Source organism: Dermochelys coriacea, chromosome 13 (assembly GCF_009764565.3).
Source record: "Dermochelys coriacea isolate rDerCor1 chromosome 13, rDerCor1.pri.v4, whole genome shotgun sequence".
Classification (NCBI taxonomy): domain Eukaryota; kingdom Metazoa; phylum Chordata; order Testudines; family Dermochelyidae; genus Dermochelys; species Dermochelys coriacea.
Genome location: NC_050080.1, coordinates 16,317,079 through 16,340,701, shown reverse-complemented (window position 1 = coordinate 16,340,701; position 23,623 = coordinate 16,317,079). Strand labels below are relative to the sequence as shown.

General features: G+C 44.7%; 1 protein-coding gene across 4 annotated transcripts in view; it reads right to left on the bottom strand.

The window, feature by feature from the left end:
- The window catches only part of RIPOR3 (RIPOR family member 3), a 70,904-nt gene extending 61,576 nt beyond the window's left edge, over positions 1-9,328 (bottom strand). The window contains exon 1 of one of the 4 annotated variants that reach the window (XM_038369025.2): positions 8,852-9,328. The gene's annotated coding sequence lies outside the window, so the exon portion shown is untranslated. Of the gene's footprint in view, positions 1-4,581; positions 4,605-8,851 lie in introns of those variants that run through there. The other 3 variants (XM_038369030.2, XM_043495541.1, XM_043495542.1) reach the window with 3 other exon arrangements.
- Positions 9,329-23,623: the final 14,295 nt, after the last annotated feature.

Genomic DNA, 23,623 nt, shown 5'->3' with positions numbered 1-23,623 from the left:
TGCTGCTGTAGCACTGTAGTGTAGACACTTATTACAGCGATGGGAGGAGTTCTTCCATTGCTGTAGTACATCCACCTCTCCAAGAGAGGTTGTAGCTAGGTCAACAGAAGAATTCTTCAGTTGACCTAGCTGGGTCTATAGTGGGGGTTAGGTCAATCTCACAGCATTATACAAGGTGAAAAAATTTTGACAGCCCTGAGAGATGTAAGTCAATCTCATTTTTAGGTGTAGATCAGGCCTCAGGTCTGATATTAAAGCAATGCAGTTAATCTGATGCAACTGTATGTGTGGACGCTCTTACATCAGTTTAAACTGGGTATATATTGTATATATTTCACTTGTAATAAAGAAAAGGTACAAGCTAAACCAACGAAATTTAAACTAATGTAACAGTGTCCAAAGTTGCATTATCAGTTTAACTTTACACCTTTACTTAAAGCAGTGAAACTTTGTATGTAGACCAGGTCTTAACCACATTTGCACACACAATTACCCAATTTGTTCACACAACAGTGGTAATTGCTCATCCAACATTATGTGCATTTTCCACAAAATTGTTTGCTAAATCTTTCAGAAATGCTGGCCTCTCATTTTAACTCTACAGATTTCATAAAATAAATCCTTTCTTATAATTTGGAGTGACCCTTTGAACTTTTTGTGCTATTTCAATTATAGAATGTAAATATTGCAGAAATCTTGAGCACACATAGCTAAAGGTTATTTAAATTGTATTTCGCCTGCACTGATGGAAATGTAAACCTATTCACGTTATCACCAGAGCACTAAATGAAAATCCTTTAGCACACTGAGTTCTTTCAGTTGCTCCCTTCTTTGGTTTATCGGTCCAGTCCTGGTGTGGGGAGGATGGAGGGGGTGAGGCATATTTCAAGTGTGTTACAATTTAAATAATAAAAACAAAAAGTTATGTGAATTCAAAGAAAAATATAGAAAACATGTAAATTGAAAACATGCATTTTTTAAAAAAATGCATTTGAATAACTCAAAAAGTAATTGAACGGACATAGTTCAAATTTTCCAAACATATTTTATTTTGGGTTGAAAACAACCACAGGACATTTCAGACCCAAAGGACAATTTTTGAGAAAATTATGAGCACCTGAAATAGAAATTTTCAATAGAAAGATTTAATTATACTGTCTGAGTGGGAATGCACTACACATACACAAAGACATATCCCATCTGCTGAAGGACCCAAACAAAAGAGATATGAACAAACTAGTGGGAAGTTTGGATCTGTTTGCTAACGACATTACTCTGTCCCAAGCAGCTGATGAATCAAAATCCTAAATCCCAACATCTCTGGATTTATGGAGAAGTGTAGAGCTGGATTTAGACCCAAATTTTGTACCCCAAACTTATTTCTAACCTTCCAGACACCAACTGTGGGCCCAAATCTGAATTCTTTGCACACCTAAAACTCCCCCAGAAGTCAATGAAATTTTTATCTGAATAAGGAATGAAGGGTAGTGACCAGTTTCTTATCTGTATAGCTGATTTCACATTGTGATGTACAGGCCTTTCAATTTGGCTAGATCTAAATGTGTGATACAGTATGTGACAGTCCCAAAAATGACAGATCCCAAATAATTCTTCATGCAGGAAACTTAAAATGATGCAGGATTCTGTCCATAAACATAAATAACTCTGAGTATAATTTCAGTTTCCTGATTCCTTATTTCTGATATAAATAATTTTCAACAATGAAAGTGAGGAAACACCAAAATGGTGTCCAATCCAGGTAACTTGGGGTCTAAAATGTGTGATATTTAAGAGGTATAGAAATGTCTGAGGGACATGTTTATGATAGTAAAGTAAAGTCAGGTTTTAAATTTAAGGGGGGGGGAGTTAAATGAGATAAACCATTCTCAGTTTAAGGCTTTTAGGCTAACATCTTCCAGACACACAGGAGAGGTCCTGTCACCAAAAGTACAGTCTGAAATTCTCGCCCTACTGAAGTCAATGGGAGTTTTGCTGTTAACATCAATGGGGCAAGGATTTCACCCATGATTTCAGTGGGGAAATCACTGATGTTGCTTTTTTCAGTGCGGAGATAGTAGGGTTGCAAAGCTGGCAAGGAGCAAGGCCTTTCAATGGCAAGAATGACAAAGAAATGTGAAAACAAAAGAGCCATTTTTTGTGGAGCTTGGCCTGTTTACATTATTTCCAGACTCTTTGGCCAGGCCTACAGGTCTAGAAACTTTTGCCAGTATAGTAACATCAGTTAGGGATGTGATTTTTTTTTTATGACATTTCTATATCAGCAAAAGCCCTACTGCAGACTGACATGTAAGTACTTTTGCTGATATAGTTTATTTCATTCAGGAAACCAGTATAAGCTATACCATATATAAACTATACCTGCAAAAGCACTTTTTTTTGCCAATATAAGCTGTGTCTACAATAGCATGGCTTGCTGACACAGCTATATCAGCAAACCTTTTCTAATGTAAATTTGGCCTCCTGGCTATTTTCCTTGCTGTGCTACCCCAGGCAGTGTGTGCCGCTCCTGGAAGCGTATGCTCCCTTTATGGCATGTAAAAGCCATGCAGAGGAGTTAAGCAACCTATGTCACATTTTGCAATATGAGTTTGTGGCAATAGAGAGGAGGGCATGTTGCCTGTGGCAACTATCCAGTACCATAGAGATGCTCGCACACATCTGCCTTTCCTCTCTGCACGTGCCACCTCCAACACCATTTTCATACTTCTGATCCTTCCCATGCTGCAACTGTAATAGGGATCTCAGTTACATATATTCCAAGCCTTCCCATGTGATATAAAACAAAGTTATTTCCCAACTAGATTCCCTCTTTTCATCAACATGTCAACTGTTGTAGGTTAGAATGTGCTAGTAATTGTCAGCATCAAAATCTGGTCTAGTTCTATGTAGTCAGATACGCTTCCTTATTTTCAAAGAAACAACTGTTATTTGAAATTGCTTCCAAAGCACGTTGCAAATGGGGCTGAATAAATCAGCTAGCAAAATGCACAGCTTTTCAAGGAAAAAAAGTTTATAAAATCCAGTCAGGATTTAATAAAAATGTCTCTAAGGTGCATAAATCATGTCCCTAATAGAGTATTCTTCAATTTCCAGTCCTGTATGGAGAATCTTAAAATGCTAACAGATGTAGGAAAGAAAAAGTACAATTCCCCCCTACTCTTTCTGTCTCACATATACACGCATACAAAAAACCCCCTACAGTCTCTGAAATATGTATATAACTTTTATATTTACCACTATAAAGACTATTCATTTGAAGGTCCTTCTCCTTTTAAATTGTTTCTGTGGCAACACATCTGGTACTGTAACTCTGGGCCAGAATGTTAACTATTTTGGAAGAGTGAGCTATGTTGTTGTTTGTTGTCTTCAAGAATGTGAAGCACAGATAGCTCTGTAGACACATGTGATCACATACCCTCTTCTGCCTCCACAATGACATAGAATATTTGCTATTGATTCTCATGCTTCACTGTAAACAACAAGACTGAAAGTGTTCCTGGGATTGTTTGGGGGAAAAAAAAAATCCTTTGGGACTGTATTTTTAAACAAAATGAAGAACATTTAGTTATCACCATTTCTGATCAGTGTGTGAGAAACTTTCATGTTATTTCACAGCTGAGAGAAACAAATACAAGTTCCTGTATCACAGATAGAAGTCCTACTCCTGGGGGAATTCTGCGCCACTGCGCATGTGCAGAATTTATGTCCCCTGCAGATTTCTTTGCTTCCCCACAGAAAAATGACTTTATGACAGGGAAACAAAGGGAAGCCACAAAAGTGGTCATGCAACCCTCCCCAGCAGTATGTTTTGGGTGACCAGGGCAGCTGGCGGAGAAGTAAATCACTGCGAAGCTGGGGGCAGGACTGAAGGAGACCTGGTTGGTAGCTCCTACCCTGTGTCAGACTCAGCTACTAATCAGTGCTGGGCAGGGGATCAAGGCCAGGTAAGACCCAACCCCAGATTTCTCCCCCAGCTGCAGGAAGCTCTGCAAACTTCCCTTACCCCACTTCTTACACCCATCGCTCCTCAGCTACAGGGAGAGGGATCCCTGTGCAGGGAGCTGCACCCCCATCCTCCCAACCCCCATGCATCCAGACCCCCTCATACCCAGACCCTCACAATGAGCCTCACCTCCTCCACACTCTGAACCTCCCCGATGAGCCCCACTCCCCCTGCACCTGGACCATCCCGATAAGCCACCCACACCTGGATCCCCACCCCACCGAGTCCCAACCAGTTGCACCTGGATTCCCACCCCCTGAGTCCCAATCTCCCAGCATCTGGACCCCCAACTGAGCCCCCGCCCCGGACCCCCCCCCTCCGCTGAGTCCCAACCACCTTCACCTGGACCCCCCCTGCAGAGTCCCATTGCATCCAGAACCCCCCAACAAGCCCTTGTGCATCCAGATCCCTCCCACACCTGGATTCCCCCACTGAGCCGCCTGCACCCAGATTGCCCCACACAGATCCCTCTCAACCCACAGCTGGATCCCTTCACACTAAGTCCCTCCACACTTGGATCCTGCCTTACTGAGCCTGCCTGCCCACACCTGGTGCAACTGGCACGGAGGGGCAGGGCCCCGGGATGTTTCTGGGGCAGGCACGGTCCTTGCACTGTTTCTGGATTGGGTGCCATCTCACCGCTGAGTCTGTGTCCTGGGGGTGAGCTGCACAGTGCTTTTCCACCTCCATGCAGCCAGTGTCCTGTGCTCCCCAATGCCATGCTGGAGCCTCCACATTTATTTGAGAAATAAAATTTGCAGAAATTTGAAGAATTTTAAAATATTGTGCACATAATTTTTAATTTTTGGTGCAGAATTTTAATATTTTTGGCGCAGAATGCTCTCAGGAGTAAAGTCCGCCTGGATAATGGAGAAACTAACAATACTTAGTACTTATCTTCTTCCAAGAGCTATATAAACATGGACTAACCCTTACTGCACTGCAGTATTATCACCATTTCATAGATGAGAAACCTGAGGCACACTGCTTAGGCCAAAATTTTCAAAAGTGGACATTAATTTTGGATGCCTCTATTTTTGGTTGCTTATCTTGACACCTGTAGGGCATGATTTACTGAGGTGCCCAGGATCCACAGATCCCACTGATGTTAGCTGGAGTTGCAGGTATTGAGCACCACAAGGTAAAAGATAAAAATCATGGCTTGTGTATCTCATATTGAGCCACCAGAAACTGAGACACTCAAATTTGGTGAATACTTAAGAAGTTGTACACTGAGGAACTTATTCAAAGTTACACAGAAAGAGCAGGACAGAACTAGGGGTAGAACCCAGTAACCCTGATTCCCAATCATGTACTTTAACCGTAAGGCTACATTTGCATGGTAGAGAGATTTATTCTGATCTTTTCCCATCTTCTTTCCCTGTTGGTTGTTATAATTAAGCAACCTCACAATAAGTATACTTACCATATAGTTCTGCTCTGAAATGTCACTAACAATAGCATCCCAATGACTCTAGGTCAAACTATTGTCTCCCAGTGCCTTGAGATCAAATTTGCTCAGTTAACAAGTAAAGAGATGGAGGGGTGGGGGTGTTTTATAACTACCAGCCAGCCCTTCAAATTCAGCTTGGGTTTTGAAAGGCAAGCTAGGTTCTTTCAAGCTAATACATCAGTGACTATGATCCAATGAGGCCCTTTAGTGATCTAGTTAGGCTGCAATTGAGATGGACACCTCAAGGTAAAAATTAATGGAGTTGGAACTTAATTCATAATGCAAGGGCCACAACAGAATCCATTTCTCTTTCACTTAACTCATTGGCTCAGCATGGAGTAGCAGTAGTAAAACACGGTGAAAACAACTACCATTATAGCACTTTAAGTTCCCTGTGAAACAGATTTTATCACCTAACTTGAAACAGCTGAACCTACTTCTTGCTCAATTAAAAGATAAACTGGATCTGTACACTATGATTATAGCATTTCCAGCATCAGTGATGAAGAAAACAAAATCATCACAGAGTTCCCTCCATCACTAATGATCAAATTCAATGACTGGCTGAATATCAATTTTTCCCTTGCAGCCATACTCCACAGAAATCATGGCTACAGGCCTTCTGTCTTTGAAGACATATTGGTTTAAATATTGGTGCTTGGAGAGAACAAACTGGCAACATAAATGGAAAAGTTAGAAAAAGAGGATAAAATTGCTATTTCAGAAATGGCTCTGTATGTCCCTGTTGTGCTGTTGGAAGTGCTGTCTTCAGATCAAAATGAAACTCAGGATCGCAGGGATGTGTAATGAGTAAAGGTCTGCTGATGCTTTTTGCAAGAGTTACTCTGTGTGTAACTTTGGGTTGTCATCAGACATCATTCAAAATCTTGTACTGAGCAAACTACAGTTTGGATAATTACATTCTGACTATTCACTTCCTCTTGGCCTTATGACTTTTTAAACCAAACTTTGGACTTTGGGATAATTTAAGCATTATACCCAGATGTCTAGAAACTCTTTTTTTAACCTGTATATTAGATAATTTTAACATTAGTTTAAAATGTTTAGCAAAGCTAATATTACATATGTATTTATTGACATTTTTATATATAAAATATCTTCATTCCTTCGAATTCCCCTCTCCTTTGCTCCACCCAAACTTCATAATTAACAACTCTTTTTGGGTCCTTCTCCCACACTTAACTCCTTGCCTTATTTCACACAACTGTGTATGACGGGAACCCCCATCCTGCCCTTCTCCTCCATACCTTCACCCTCTCACCCTTCGAGCATCTCTACAGGACACATTTCCTGTAATCCATCATCCTTCCCTCCAAGTAAACTGGATCTTGTTGGTGCTTTACAATCAAAAAAGAAGACAACACCTACCAGGTTCTCTTTTGGGAAACTAGATCTTGCATTTGCAAAGGGACAATTTTCAAGGGGGGGAGGGAAATGGGGTGGGGTTGGTAGAACAGCAGCTACATGGATCCACTAACCATTGCCCCTGTGGAGGGAAGTTTTAGGGAACACAGAGGGCTCTTGTTTGACAGAAAGGAATCCTCTTCTCCCTACATTCCCTCATAGAGAAGCCCTGGACACATCCCACTGTTTGGCCTATGATTCCCAGGTCTTGACTCTATGTCATCCACATACAAATATTAGTATTTTGCTTCTGCTACAAACTGATTCCAAGGCAGAGCAGAAGATAGGGATACTGAAGCTGCCATCCCAGGACAAAAAGAAAAGGAGGACTTGTGGCACCTTAGAGACCAACAAATTTATTTGAGCATAAGCTTTGATGCATCTGATGAAGTGAGCTGTAGCTCACGAAAGCTTATACTCAAATAAATTTGTTAGCCTCTAAGATGCCACAAGTCCTCCTTTTCTTTTTGCAGATGCAGACTAACATGGCTGCTGCTCTGAAACCCATCCCAGGACAGTCCACCAACCCTCCCGATCCAGTATGCTGGCTGGATACTTCATCCTTCAGAAGACCCCACTGAATACCAGGCCAGTTGTGCAATGTCATATCATATGCAGGGTGTGCGTATCTTTAGTGACTCACTTCTCCATCCCTGAGGCAAACAAGCGGGATTTGAGCTGCCATTCATTGACATCAGGTCTGTCTTGTCCTGGTGTGTATTGTGCAGCCTCTTCTCTACTCTGCATGCAGGGAATGCGTCACTCACTCAGCAAAGTGACATGAAGAGCAGAGGCAGCACAGCATGAGGAGGATCAGTTGCAGCACCAAGGGTAGATCTGTGTGTAAGGTGTTCTCAGGTTCACGTTCCATTTGCCTCCACTGTCAAATAGCTGTTTTTAAGATATCTGACACTATGTTCAATACCAAATATCCCTCAAGGTGAATTTTACATAGTTTGTTATCCTTCTACATAATCCTCCTTTCATTTCCATGAAGCCTTTCATTGATACATTACAAAAAATAATAAAGTCTCATTAATAGGTTTGTTAATTATCCCCATTTTACAGCTGGGGAAACTGAGGCACAGAGGGATTTTTTTTTTTAAGACTGGGTTCTGTTGCCAAGAATGGACCCCAGGAGTGCTGAATGCCAGCCCTGTGCTCCGACCACCATCCCATACGCTGTCCAACACAAACACAAAACTTTATTTTTCCCCAGTAACACGGTGCTTCCTTCGTTGATGACCAGTTCAATTTCCATATGGCCCAACTGAATCGACACATTTTTTACAGAGAATCTAAACATTGTCAACGGCAAAATGTAACTGGCCTGAGACCCAAAACCTGAGGCTATATTTATGAGTGAATAAAACAATCTCCATGCAGTCAAAAAAGAGTCATTCCAGTGTAACCAGCCCAGGCAATGACACGTCCAAAATACACGGTGGAAGAAGCAGTGTCTTGTGCCTCTGCCCTGCTTGTCCACCTGCTGCAGACAGCCACCCACTTCCTCCGGCTCCTCGGGTCTCCCCCGCGTGTGCATTTACACCCTCCTCAAGGGTCTTCGTGGCCGTGCACCCCCTGTAGGTGCATCTGCAGCCCTCGGTACCTGTGCCCCTCCCACAGCTAGATGCATGAGCGTGGCTGGTGACTGTACCCCCCCCCCGCACCCCCCCCCAGGTGCCGGCACATCTCGGAGTGGCTACACACCTGGGAGCCGCATGCACACGCCCTGCAGGTGCACCGACCCCTGCTGGAAAACCCCCAGGGAAGCATCTTTTTTCCCCTTCTGGGGTCTCTAGCCCCTTTCCACAGGGGCGGGTGCACCGGCGGCAGGCAGCGCCTCCCCTCTGCGCCCCCCCCCCGGCCACCCGAGCTCGGGTCACCCTCCCCCGCACGTGGGGAGCCGCCGGCAGGGTCTGCCCCCCGCGCAGCGCCGTGTCCCCTACCTGCCGTCGGCGCGGGAAGGACCCGGGCTCCGAACCTCCCGCCGGGCGCGCGCGCTGTCTGCCGCCCAGCTCCGCAGCTGGCGCCCCGATAGCCGCCGCCTTATCGAGGCTGCCTGTCCCGTCCGCCCCCCACCCCCCACCCCCAGCCTCTGCTTCCAGGAAGCTGCGGCTCCGGGCTGCTGGTCGCGCTGCTGGATGCGGATCGCCCTGTTCCCGTTCGCTGCCTCTCTCCCCCTCGCTCCCCCCATGCTGGCAGGGGGGCTGGGAAAGTGCAGCGAGACTCCAGCACATGCTGAGCCTGCGGTCACGGCCCGGACCCTCTGCTATTCATCAGGAAGCATCCCAGGCGCTCTCTCCTCCCATCCCCACCGTGCTGCAGGCTAATGGCAAACAGGCTGGGCCCTGGCGGACTCCCGGCCCGCCCGCACCCCTTTCCTTCCCCTCTTCCCACCTCCCCTTCTCCCCGGCCCCTGCCTTTCACTGCCCATTTTCTTCTTCTTCCAACTTTTCTTCCCCTTTCTCCCCCCCCCATCCTTAGCCACTACCTCTCCCACCTTCACAGGTTTCAGAGTAGCAGCCGTGTTAGTCTGTATGCATCCGATGAAGTGAGCTGTAGCTCACGAAAGCTTATGCTCTAATAAATTTGTTAGTCTCTAAGGTGCCACAAGTCCTCCTTTTCTTTCTCCCACCTTCTTCTCCCCTGTCCCTAGTCTCACACTCTTCCCCTCTCCTCGGCCCACCCCACTCCTTTCCCTCGGTTTTAATCCCCCCTTCTGAAAGGGTGCTGAGCCTGCTTTGCCCTGGGCTACCCTTGCAGCTAGCCCACGTTTGGCGCAGGTTCCACTGCACCCATTCCCTATACCAGGGGCCACATGCGGCTCTTCAGAAGTTAATTTGCGGCTCCTTGTATAGGCACGGAGTCAGGGGCTGGAGCTATAGGCGCCAACTTTCCGAAGTGCCGAGGGTGCTCACTGCTCAACCCCTGGCTCTGCCACAGGCCCTGCCCCCACTCCACCCCTTCCCGCCCCCTCCCCTGACCCTGCAGTGTCCTCACTCCTCTCTCCCCCCCAGCCTCCTGCATGCCACAAAACTGCTGAGGTGTGAGGAGGGAGTGGGAGGCACTGATCCGCAGGACTGCCAGTGGGTGGGAGGCACTGGGAGCGGGGTGGGTGAGATGATTGGGGGGGGGGCTGCTGATGTATTACTGTGGCTCTTTGGCAACATACATTGGTTGGCTCCTTCTCAGGCTCAGGTTGGACACTCCTGGCCTATACCCATTGTCAGTAACAGGCACCTTTCCTTCTGCAGACGGGCCAGTTTTGCTCAGTTTTCACTCTTTCTTGTCTTTTGTCATGTCACACTTTCATAGCTCTCATAGAGACTTCGCCGGTGAAAAGCCTACATTTATAACATACAATACCAACAGCATCTCTCCCATCCCCATCCCTTTCTCCCCAGACCACCCCCACACAAACACACACCCCTTTTCTTTTTAACAAAACCTTATAAATATCAGATCCAAACACACAAACCAATATTTCCTTCTTTGCAGGTTGCCTCCCAATCTAAATCCAGACTTTGGAGCTGCAATTTTGCTTTCACCTTGGTTTTCTGCACCATTTTTACAATGAAGCCAAGTAACAGGCCTTTCACTGTCACCACAGAAGTCTGGTCCTGGTCCTGTGAGGTAACTGAGTTGCCTTTCATGGGAGATGTGGCTGCTCAGTATCTGCCAAGTTTGGGCCTTCTCGATTTGTTCAGCCCTGCTGGCGGGCTCAGCACCATTCAGAACAAACAGGAGATGTTTCATCCTGTCTCCCAGAGTTTAAAACCTTAAAAAAAAAAAAATCCACCAAGGAAGACTCTCAAAGCACCTAGTGAGGACAGGCCCAGTAAAGACAGGTTTCAGAGTAGCAGCCCTATTAGTCTGTATTCGCAAAAAGAAAAGGAGGACTTGTGGCACCTTAGAGACTAACAAATTTATTTGAGCATAAGCTTTCATGAGCTACAGCTCACTTCATCGGATGCATTCAGTGGAAAATACAATGGGGAGATTTATATACACACACAGAGAACATGAAACAATGGGTGTTACCATACACACTGTAAGGAGAGTGATCACTTAAAGTGAGCTACTACCAGCAGGAGGGGGCGGGGAGGAGGAAAACCTTTTGTGGTGATAATCAAGGTGGGCCATTTCCAGCAGTTAACAAGAACGTCTGAGGAACAGTGGGGGGTGGGGTTGCGGTGGGGTTGGGGGTGGGGAGAAATAACATGGGGAAATAGTTTTACTTTGTGTAATGACCCATCCACTCCCAGTCTCTATTCAAGCCTAAGTTAATTGTATCCAGTTTGCAAATTAATTCCAATTCAGCAGTCTCTCCTTGGAGTCTGTTTTTGAAGTTTTTTTGTTGAAGGATAGCCTCTCTCAGGTCTGTAATCGAGTGACCAGAGAGACTGAAGTGTTCTCCGACTGGTTTTTGAATGTTATAATTCTTGACGTCTGTAAAAAGAACCTAGTAAAAAGAACCTAGTAGGACAACATTATTTGTTTTCTTACAAGCTTCCCTGAGGAGAAGATTAATACTCTCTTCATGTCAGCCTTTATGGCAGAGAGATGTGTGTTTTGAGGAAGGAATTGAAAGAGGAGAGGGTTAGTTCTTCTTGTGAAGTTGGCTATGGAGGGCATTTCAGGCACAAGGAAATGCATGAGGGAAGCCATGGAAATAAGAGTGGGCAGAGAAAGCAAAAAGGCAGGAGGTTCTGGTTGAGAAAAGAGCTCAAGGGCTGAGGGGGTATGGAAAGTAGGAGGAAGATATTTGTGCTGAAATGTAGGCAGAAGAGGACATGGTACCAAATCTTAAACATAAAGACAGGGATCCTGACTTTCAGATCCAGGAAGGTAGTTAAACACATCCAGAACTACATGAAAAGTCCCACTTGCTTAAGTACATTCCTGAATCGGAGCCTTTGTATGCTCATGTCTTTTTTGGGGAGTTGGACTAAATGGAAAGGGATGAGTTGGAGCAGAGGGAAGGTCAGGATACCTTTTGAAAGCCCAAGGGAGCTGCAACGGTGGCTGAACTCCCATAAACCAAATGTGTCTTAAAAGTGACCTGCAGGGGAAAATGGGATTGTGTCTTGTATGAGATAGATATAGATACATATGGAGAGAAAGAGAGAATTTATTGTGGTTACAAAGTGGTTAGTAAATAGTAAAAGTTTATTTCAGTGTAAAAATGTGTATTCCCACATTTAAATTCACTTGTTTCAAAATGGGTATGACCTTTGATGTATATTTCTAAATTATATTGAGAAATAAAATCTTCACAGATCTGAACTAAAAATTTATAATTCATGGCTTTATGTAGTATTTGTAAAGGTTATTAGCTTCCTTGGCTTATGATTTAAATAACAAGCGGATAAATTATTAAACAATCTTAATTATAAGATTAGTTATTGTACGATGAAACAATTGTTTTTATAGACATAGGCTAATGCTATCATTACAGAGTAAAATTATATTTAACAACAGTCATAACTACCCACATAATCCAAATATGTTTAACATTCATTCTGAATATATTACATGTATGATTTCATCCTAGTAAATCTATTTTAAAATACCAGATGCACAAGTAATGTGCATATTGCCCTCTACTGGATACTTTTTGAATTCCCTGTACAATTCAATGTAATACATTATTGGAGGCTAATGTGGACATTGTTTAAGTAATGTTAAACAGACCTGCCAAATTTAATCTGAAGGGAGACTCCTTTGTTTTGCATTAAAGGGAGTTTAAAAGCATATCCCTCTTATGCAGAAGGATTTTTCTTTGTGTTTGCAGTGAGACATTACAAATCTCAGACCTATGGCTTATATGAGACTTATTACGTTCCATCCTTAATCTTGTGTGAAAGCTCATATATCACATATGCACTGTAATACCTTAGACACATAAGACTGTGTTAAGGATACAGAGTCAGATTCTGAACTCAGTTACACCAGTGACATTTGAGTTTTGCAGCGTCTTCAATATGACGGAAATTTAATGGAACCATTATTTTTCTTAATATGTATATTATCAATGGATCCTGGGGGCTATAAAAGGTCAGTGGAAGTGTATGAAGAATTTGCAGATGGACACAATAACCCACACTATTTCCTTTTGAGCTGAACAGTGGAGCCTTGAATCCATATTTCATTGACAACATACTCTGGATCCCTTGGAACCAGTACTGAGGACAGTGTCTACTGGAGCTTGCGTATATCTTGTGTATACCTTGGCAGCAGCCATGTCACTTTATGTTATGATACTATTAGAATACACATGCTGTGTTGGGTCAGTACTTGGATAGACCTCCAACAAATAACTGAGGCTACATCTACACTGCCAGTGGGGGTATAATTTGCAGCTTCTGTAGACATAGCCAGGCTAGCTTTAATATCTAGCTCACTAAAAATAGGAGTGAGGACGCAGCAGCATTGGCTTAAGTGCAGGTTACCAATGCGCGTATGTAACCAGGGGGCCAGGTGGGCTTTTACAACCCATGGTAACACTTCCCTATTGCTATTTGCAGCAAGCTAACTAGGGCCATGTCTACACTACCAATTTGTGTAGACAAAAATGACGTTGACACCCAAAAGTCAACATGTTAAAAATCACGATTTTGTATTCATACTTGCTCCTTCTGTCAGCAGATCGCATCCACAGTGGGAGAACCATTATCAACAGTGTGAGCAATGCACTGTAGGTATCTATCCCACAGTGCTTCTGTCACTAGGTGTTATGGGATGACGGAGCAGATCACAGCACATCTTGGTACAGTGCTAAATGTCCCGTGATGCATTGCTTTCTGTCCCAGTACTCCATGGGCTTCTGGCTTTCTTTCACAGCATTTTTTCAATGGCCCTTCTTTGCTGTGTACCCTGGCATCTCTGTGAGAAGGGATGGATCCTGCACTGATCTCCTGTGCTCTGTTAACTGTCATGAAGACATCACGGATGGCAGTGCAGCTAATTGTGAAGTTCATAACTGAAGAAGACTCGCAGACGCCTGACGTTCTGCGTGATATGGATAGAAGCAACCTTAGATTGCTTTTGGCATTCACAGAGCAGGTGCATAGGGTAAACCATTGCTTTTGGGCTCATGAAACAAGCACTAAAAGTGGGATCTTATCGTCACACAGGTGTGGAATGATGAGCAGTGGCTACAGAACTTGCGGAAAGCCACCTTCCTGTAACTGTGTGCGGAGCTTGCCCCAGACCTGCGACGCAAGGACACCAGAATGAGAGCTACCCTCTCAGTAGAGAAGCATGTGGTAATTGCTGTGTGGAAGCTGGCAACTCCAGACTACTACCAGTCGGTCGCCAATCAATTTGGAGTGGGGAAGTCGATTGTTGGGGCTGCGTTAATGCAAGTGTGCAGGGCAATAAATCGCATCCTGCTACAAAGGACCATGACTCTGGGAAATGTGTGTGAAATAGTAGATGGCTTTGCAGAAATGGGTTTCCCTAACTGTGATGGGGTGATAGATGGCACACATATTCCAATTTTGGCACCAGACCACCTTGCGACAGAGTACATCAATAGGAAGGGGTATTTCTCCATGGTGCAGGTACTTGTGGATCACCATGGGCATTTCACTGACATCAAAGCAGGTGGTCTGGGAAGGTGCATGATGCACACATCTTCAGGAACACTGGCCTATACAGAAAGCTGCAAGCGGGGACTTTCTTTCCTAATCAGAAGATTACAGTGGGGGGTGTTAATGATCCTGGGGGTCCCTGCATATCCCTTACAGCCGTGGCTCATGAAACCTTACACGAGACACCTGGACAGCACTAAGGAGCAGTTCAACAACAGGCTCAGTAGGAGCCAGATGACAATTGAATGTGTCTTTGGCAGATTAATGGTGCACTGGTGATGCCCTTACGGCAGGTTGGACCTCACTGAGGATAATATTCCCATGGTCATAGCCACATGCTGTACGTTGCATATTCTCTGTGAAGCTACGGGTGAAAGGTTTGCTCAGGAGTGGAGTGCTGAGGCAGACCACTTGGCTACTGATTTTGAGCAGCCAGATACCAAGGCTGTCAGAGGAGCCCAGAGGGGAGCTATTCGAATCAGGGAGGCTTTGAGGCAGCACTTTGACAGTGACCACCAGTAACATATATCTCTGTCTGAGTTGTTTCAATGTTACATTACATGGAGCTTTCCTAGGGGGCAATGGTGACATTTGTGGCCTTATATTCCTGTAATAAAGTGATTTAAATGCCTGGGCAGTGCCTGCAATCTCACCTTGTAGAAAAAAATTAAAGATGATTTACCATTATAAAAGTTTGCTTTTATTGCACAAGAAATAGCACACACAAACACACAGATGCTTGGTGGGAAAGGAAGAACCAGGAAAGGGCAGACTTTCACAGCTGTGTGTAGGTCCAGCTGACATTGTGAAAGTTGTCCGAGGGGGTGAAGTGAAGCGGAAACCGAGAAGTCCCAGAAGGTGGAAAGGAATGTGTGGGCGGAGTTTGGGGCTGGTGGTGTTGACTGGATTTAGAATGGCCGGAGACCAGTCACGAGATTCGTCTCCCTACCCACCTCTATCATCGGGGTTTTAAGATTGTCCAAAGTAAAAACTAACAAGGAAGTGCAGGAGTAAAACTCAGGTACGTTTACTAGACTAACAACAGCTCAACAAGGTAAGAAAACTGGGTATACTCTAAGGGACTCCCATCACAAGTAAGTAAAACAAACAGGTAAAGGTGACATTATAACTATACTGACTGAGTCCAAAAGGGTTTACTCCCTCCCCAAGACGGGTGTCAGGTAAGGGATATGGAGGACTTAAAAGGTCTCTACCATTTCTTACAGCTTATCTGGAGCCTCCTGACCGCATGGCACGAAGCGGGTCCGGAACCGACCAGGTGACGGCAGGGTGAGAAGTGGACCCCAGGCAACTGATAAGTGGTAACTCTGTGACTTTTCTTCCTTCTTCTGTGCGGCGTCATGGGTGCAAGTAAGATCTGGATGAGAGGGTGGCAGCTAGCAGCTCACCCTTGCGTGCAAGTATGTTAAACCCTCCCACATCCCTAAGGCACGGTGCTCTGGCATAGACACCTGAGTACAGCACTCTGCCACTTAGATGGGCAGCACCCTCCCTCGGACATGCTAGCCCTTATATACCCTACTGTTACTGGACAGATTGCATGTCACATGGTTGCCCGGTTGCCCGCCTTTTGGCAAAAAGGGCAGGAAACTATCCCAAAGGAGGAGGAAGAAAGGCAGCAAAGATGGATTCCTAATTGTTGTTGTCAGGAATTCAAAATGGTTGTATGGGTATTAACAACCAAAACAGAAATATGGAAACTCTCCCCCTACAGGGGGGCATGGAAAAGAGTTCTGAATGTGCTGCAGTGGAGGTCGAGCACTTATCTCCTCAGTCTGCAGCATTATTAAGGACTTCAGCATCTGCGTTTGCTCCTCCACTACTTTAAGCATCCGCCCACTAGCATCCTTAACAAATGCGTGATTCTCTTTTCTGTCCTGCCGTTCGGCTTCCCAGCACTCCTTTCATAACTTTTTTTCTGCATTGCAGCACTGCAGGACCTCCTGGAACATATCTTCTTTGCTGCGTCTTGGGTGCTTTCTTATCTGGTGGTGACGCTTGGCCGGGGTGTCTGGGGTGTTCCTGGAGGCTACATCTGGTGAAACACAGGGGACAATGCACAGAAGCGGAATTGTTAAATTCACGCACTGCATTGAAACGTATCTGTTAAATACACCTTTTGCAACATTGGCATCACTTTCTCACTGACCCTAGCAAGGCACACATCTCTGCGAACACTCAAAGCATGGTGAGTGTTGGCAGCAGTGGGGGCGCTCTACAAGGGGAAAAGAGCACACACTTTTTGAAAGGGTTGTGGCACAGCACTCTGGGGAACAAATTCTAAAATTCTCCCACACTTTTCCACAGGCGGGGGTAATTCTAGCAGACATCTCACTGCTAAGGGTAAGCAGGGAAACGAGGGTACATCTACTGCATGCTTGTGGCTTCCACCCTGCTCCCTATGCTGCTCGCCTATGTGCCACTTTCGTCCCTGCACAAGTGATTGCTGAAAGGCGCGGGAAAGTTTCCTACAGTGGGGGAAGGAACAAAGCTGCTCTGCCACGGAACCCTTGGTAGAGGATTGCCGAGTACCTCCAGGAAACTTTCCTGGAGATCTCTCTCGATCTCAGCGTGCATCAACACCCTGTTCCGCCATACCAATTATCTACACAGGGAAATGTCTACTTCACAGAAACACAGCCAGCCTCCCACATTTCTATACCCCAAACCCACCTTTGCTCTAGACAAGCCACAGCCACTTACCAGGAGTTTCATCTCCTGCTTCTTGTTCGCCGGAGAGCGACTGTTGAGACTGGCTAGACACCTCTGGAGTGGAGAACAGTTCCTGGCTGCCTGCCCCACCAGGTGACCCCGCTGGGAGCTGCACATCCTTATCTAACTCCACCTCTTGATCAATAACTTTGTCCTCTGGGTTAGGTCCTCTATCCGCTGCCTCCATGCCCTCTGAAGTATCCATAGGGCTCTTGGCGTTGGAGATGGGGTCACCACCAAGGATAGCATCCAGCTTCTTATAGAACTGGCTGGTCTCAGGTGAAGCACCTGAGCGACAGTTTGCCTCCCTCACCTTATGGTACGCCTGCCTCAGCTCCTTTATCTTTGCTCTGCGCTGCAGTGTGTCCCGATCATAGCTCTTTTCGCACAAGCCTTGAGAAATCTTTCCGTAGGTATCCCAATTCCCATGGCTCAAGGGCAGCTGCACAGCCTCCTCTCCCCATATACTGAGCAGATCCAACAGCTCTGCAGTGGTCCAACCGGGAGAGCGTTTGCTGCGATAATCCGCCATGGTCACCTGGGAAGATGCAATGAGACTTCTCCAGGCCAAGCAAACAGGAAATGGAATTTCAGAAATTCCCTGGGCTTCTAAGGGGGAGGGGCAGATGGTTATTTACCTGGCTGCAGGGCAGTGGATTCAAACTGCTGACCAGAGCGGTCAGAATGGGCATTGTGGGACACCTCCTGGAGGCCAATTAAAGCAATGAAATGAAGCGTGATGTCTACACTTGCACTTTGTCGACCAAAATATAGAGGAAAAAGACGTAAATCTTTCATGATGGTGGATGTATTTTGTTGCCAAAACAGGGCCTTTTCCCCGACAAAAGTCGCCTAGCAGTGTGTACGCACTCACTGTTTGGGTCGACAACCGGCAGTTTTGACAACAAAAATTGGTAGTATAGACAAGGCCTAGGTTAAAACTAGTGCAGGTACATCTACACAAGCTGTAAATTACACCATCAGCTGCAGTGTGGACACAGTCTGAGAGTTGCAAGAAGTGTTGACGACTCAGTAGCTAACAGTCTTTCCTCTGGATTAATGCTGTTCTATAGAAGAGTCAAAAAGGCACTCCTGGAGTGAATATTATTATTTACATACTGCTAACAATGTGCAAGGTGCTTTTCCCCATGAGGTACGAAGACAAAGTCATCAAAGAACTTACTGTGGAGTTTTCAGTCTAAATTCTGTCGCTGGGAATGAGACAAAACTGAAGTTCTGACCAATGAACAGACTATACTAGCACTACTACAGGTGGACCTGCAGCAATGGGAAATGTTAAGAGAAAAAGTCTTGTACAGATACAGCCTTAATCCATCTGGGTCTCAATTTTTCCACCTGTAAAATTGGGATAATAGTACACTCCCACCTGTGAGGATTAAGTAATTAATGTTTGTAAAATACTCTGAAGATGGAAAGGATTAAATATTATCTATTGTTTTCTTCAAGCCAATTTAGAAATAAAAAGAGATAATAAATCGTTAAGCTATAAACATAGCTGGGACGAGAGCACTGTGATTAGCACTACTTTGTTCAGTTAATTACTTTCCTTTTAAACAAATCCAGAGTTGTTTTATACAAGGGGGAGTCCAAGGTTAAAAGGATAAAGACCGTTTTTTAAAAAAACAGATTGGATTTCTTAGTTGCAACACCCCCCAATAGAACAAATCAATAAATTAGGGCCATCGCTCAGTTTTAGGCTCATAATGAAGATGCATCCAAAAGTCCTCATTTTCTTTTTGCGGATACAGACTAACATGGCTGCTACTCTGAAATCTGTCAGAAGCAACTGAGTATAGGCTGCCACTCAGCCCTGAACTACTTATTTATATTACAGTAGTGTCTACAGCCCTCGGCTGAAATTGGAGCCCCATTGTGCTAGGTACTACACATACACATAATTAAGAGAGTCTCTGACCTTGAGCTTACAGTTTAAATAGACAAGACAGACACAGAGTGCAGGGGGGGGGGGGAAATGGCAGAGTGAGGGGAAAGTGATTTACCCAAGATCACACTGCAGAATAGTGATTGAACCCAGGTTTTCCTGACTCCCGGTCCAGTGCCTATCCATGCTGCCTCAGAGCTTTTCTGTCCTCTACAAGGATCTCAGGACAGTAAAGGATGTTTTATACCATGTCTGGTGTCAGCAGCCAGGCACAACCATATGGTGGGAGGGGAATAGCTCAGTGGTTTGAGCATTGGCCTGCTAAACCCAGGGTTGTGAGTTCAATCCTTGAGGGGGCCATTTAGGGATCTGGGGCAGAAATTGGGGATTAGTCCTGCTTTGAGCAGGGGGTTGTACTAGATGACCTCCTGAGGTCCCTTCCAACCCTGATATTCTATGAACAAGAACTAAGGGCATATCTATGAACAAGCACACATAAATGCAAAAGCCTGTATTCTAGCCAACAGCAGCCCGTGCCCATGAATAATCACAGAAGCATATTTCGGACCCACCACTGCCAGGCCAGACACACACACACACACACATAAACATGTGCATCACATCTGTCCTGTAGGCCCTACCACAAAACGGCTGTTCTCAATTCTCCCTCCTGAGTCTTCTGACAAATAAATATGTGCAAGAATTTGACTTGGGTCCCAATCCTGCAAACAGTTCTGCATGTGCTTAATCTTAACTCAATGTGACTGCTCATGTGATTAAATTTAAGCATAGGTGCAAGTATTTGCAAAATCAAGGTCATAATTCATAGAGCATCATAAGCAGATATTTATTCATTAGCTGGCATGATGTCAAGACAATTTTACAGTTTTAAAAAGCTGGACAAAATCAATGTTAGAAAAAAAATCACCTCACTGGCAAATTAGCATATTTTATTACAGAAAATAGCACATATATAAAACATTATAAATCACTGAATAAACATTTACTAATCAATTCATCTTCACAACATCCCAAGTAGGTAGATAAATATTGTTATCCTCATATTATAGTGAGGGTAGCCAAAGCAGAGATTAAATTATTTGCTGGAGTGAAGACCATATAGTGAGTCAGTGGCAGAACGAGGATTAGAATTCTTGTGTCCCATCCCTCTGGTCCAGGGGTGGGCAAACTTTTTGGCCCAAGGGCCACATCGGGGTGTGAAACTGTATGGAGGGCCGGGTAGGGAAGGCTGTGCCTCCCCAAACAGCTTGGTCCCTGCCCCCTCCCACTTCCTGCCCCTTGACTGCCCCCCTCAGAACCCACCCCCCCCGCTCTTTGTCCCTTGACTGCCCCCTCCCAGGACCCCCCACCCCTAACTGCCCCCCGGGAGCCCACCCCCATCCCCGTCCCCTGACTACCCCTCCCCTGAACGTCAGCCCCATCCAACCGCCCCCTGCTCTCTGTCCCCTTACTGCCCCCCAGGATCCCCTGCCCCATATCCAACCCCCCAGCCCTGGCCCCCTTACCATGCTGCTCAGAGCAGCATGTCTGGAGCTGTGCTGCCCGGCCAGAGCCAGACATGCTGCCCTGCATGAGCGCACAGCCCCACCACCCAGAGCACTGCCAGCACAGCAGCATGTCTGTGGGGGAGGGGGAACAGCAGGGGAGGGGCTGGGGGCTAGCCTCCCCGGCAGGGAGCTCAGGGGCTGGGCAGGATGGTCCCTTGGGCAGGATGTGGCCCATGGGCCATAGTTTGCGCACCTCTGCTCTGGTCACTCCTCCAAACTATGCCATCTTTCCATACATGAGATAATAGGCATTCTTAAGAAAAGTAGACAAGACAGATAATGTACAATACTGGCTTACTGAACCAATGAATAATTTTAAATACATCATCTTTGGATCCATACATTTCTTCTTCTAGATTTTACAAACAAGCTGGTAAATTCCCTTTTCAATTTTTTACGGATATGGAACTACATTTGTTAAGCCTTCCCAGTATAGAAGAAAAACCTATAGAAAAACACTGTAAAAACCGAATTGGCAGGGGAGTAGTGCTCATGAGTTGACGGAGTAGGGTCATTTAGGGATTAGCTATGCACAGAAGTTGTACTGCCTTCAATATAGAGATATAGTTATATCTGTACAAACTTCAAGTGTGGACACAATTATACTTATTTCTGTACAGAAAGACAATAAGGTATTCTAATATAAGATACCTTTATACCCCTATAGCTGCATCCCCACCAGGAATTGTATAACTATTTTGGTAAAAAAAAATCACACCCCTTAACTGAAAAAATCTGTATAAAAACCATGTAAAGCAGCCTGGGCTTGCAGATTTTGCAGGTCTGATGCAGGAAAAGCCTTCCATGGCAGTTGGCACTGCATGATCGGAACTTTAACTTTTAGCTTTGATGGAAAACTGTTTGGATTTGATTTAGGACATTAAGAAATGTGATTTATCATCTCAGCCCATTCCACAGCAAATATTTGCCCTTGTTATTTGCTTTAATATTATTATTATTAGCACATAAACTAAATCATCAGGCAATTGGGGTTAATTGGCAGGCTTTGCTCAGGACAAACCCAGTGTGGCATATTATTATTTATATATTACCACAGGTGTGCCTGATACTTTACATATATAAAATAAAACAAAGTACTTGCCCTAAAGAATCTAATATGTGGTATATAGGTTTATATATCATGGACCTCATCAGGAATGTTAAGAAAGGAATGAAGTGCATGTACAGGACTATGAGTGGACCTTTAGCTAGAGCTATACATTTTTCACATTCATGAACATTAAATGCCATAGAAAATATATTGGTTATCTGTATGAAAACTGTACTATGTGTGCAAGAGGGAAGCAATCTGGTTCTGACAAAGCTGCATTTATCTGAGGCAGAGAGAAAGAGAGTGTTAAATTCCTTTTATTTTTTTCTCTTTAAGAGTAATGAATAACTACATTGCATTTTTGGAAGGGAGAAGCTTCAGTAAGAAGTAGGGTGAATGAGTGATGTGTCAAATAAAAGCTGTTATTGATGCCAAACATGATGGTTTACAAACTTCAAATCCTTTTTTGAAAAGGAAGTGTAAGAACCTATGTTATGACCTTCGTATGTCTATCTTTCTCTTTTCTATACAACTCCCACTGATATTTTTTTCCACTTATTTGCTAATATTGAACAAAACTACCATTGGTTTCAATGGGTTCCTGATTAAACCAAATCTATCTAATCTACTGGGCCCTATTCTGATCTGACACTTTAAATGAAGAGTAACTTAATTGAAATGTAGAAACAGTGCCAGCCCTGGTGTACAATAGAACATTTTACCACTTCTGAACCACACTGTTGTCAACAAAAACAACGAGGAGACCGGTGGCACCTTAAAAACTAACAGATTTATTTGGGCATAAGCTTTCATGGGTAAAACCCCCCACTTCAGATGCAATCACCAACATGGTGCTAAATACAGGCCTAGTTCTACACTACAAACATTTGCTGTTATTGTAATGTCAGTTAAGGGTATGATTATTTATGAGATTTCTATTAGTGCTAAAGCCATAGTGTAACTGCAGTTTTAACGGCATAAAAGTGTTTTTGCTGGAATGGCTTATTTCACTTGGGGAATCAATATAAACTATACCAGTAAAAGCATTTTTTTTCTGGTATAAACCGTGTATTGTAGTTACACAAGGAAAGTTTGCCAGTACAACTATACCAATATAGCTATATCAGCAAATCTTTTCTAATGTAGACCTGGCCTAAAAGTGTGATCAGAATCAAGATCGTAGTCACCGAGGAGGACCAGAAAAAGATCATCCTCATCGACATCACGGTCTCCTTCGAGAACAGGACCCCGGCCTTCCGCGAATCCCGAGTTCGTAAGCTGGAAAAATACGCCCCCCTGGCCGACACCCTGAGAGTGAAGGGCTACGAGGTGCAGATGGATGCCCTGATTGTCAGAGCCCAGGGCGCTTGGGACCCCTGCAATGAACGTGTGCTGCAGACCTGCGGGATCGGTCGACGATACACACGGCTCATGCGGCGCCTCATGGTCTCGGATACAATCCGATGGTCCAGGGACATCTACATCGAACACATCACCGGCCACCGACAATACCAGGAGGTGTGAGCCAGTACGACATCGTGCATCAACTATGGGAAAGGGACTGAGAGACTTTGTCCATTGGACCATATGAACTGGAACCATAAACTCACTGAACATTAAGTCCCACCAAATGAGGGTAGATCCATCCTCATCATCGTATCTGCTCATTATACTCCACAATGAACGTAGCCATTATATGGACAACATACCCCCATATCTCAATGTCTGTACTTTGACCCGTTAAACTTTTACCCCCAATCGGGGAGATTGCAGATTATGTATTCCTTACCCCACCCGCTCCTAAACTGAATTTCACACCCCTTGATAATCTGTACCTTATTCCCTGATAATCAGAAACTTCTATGCCT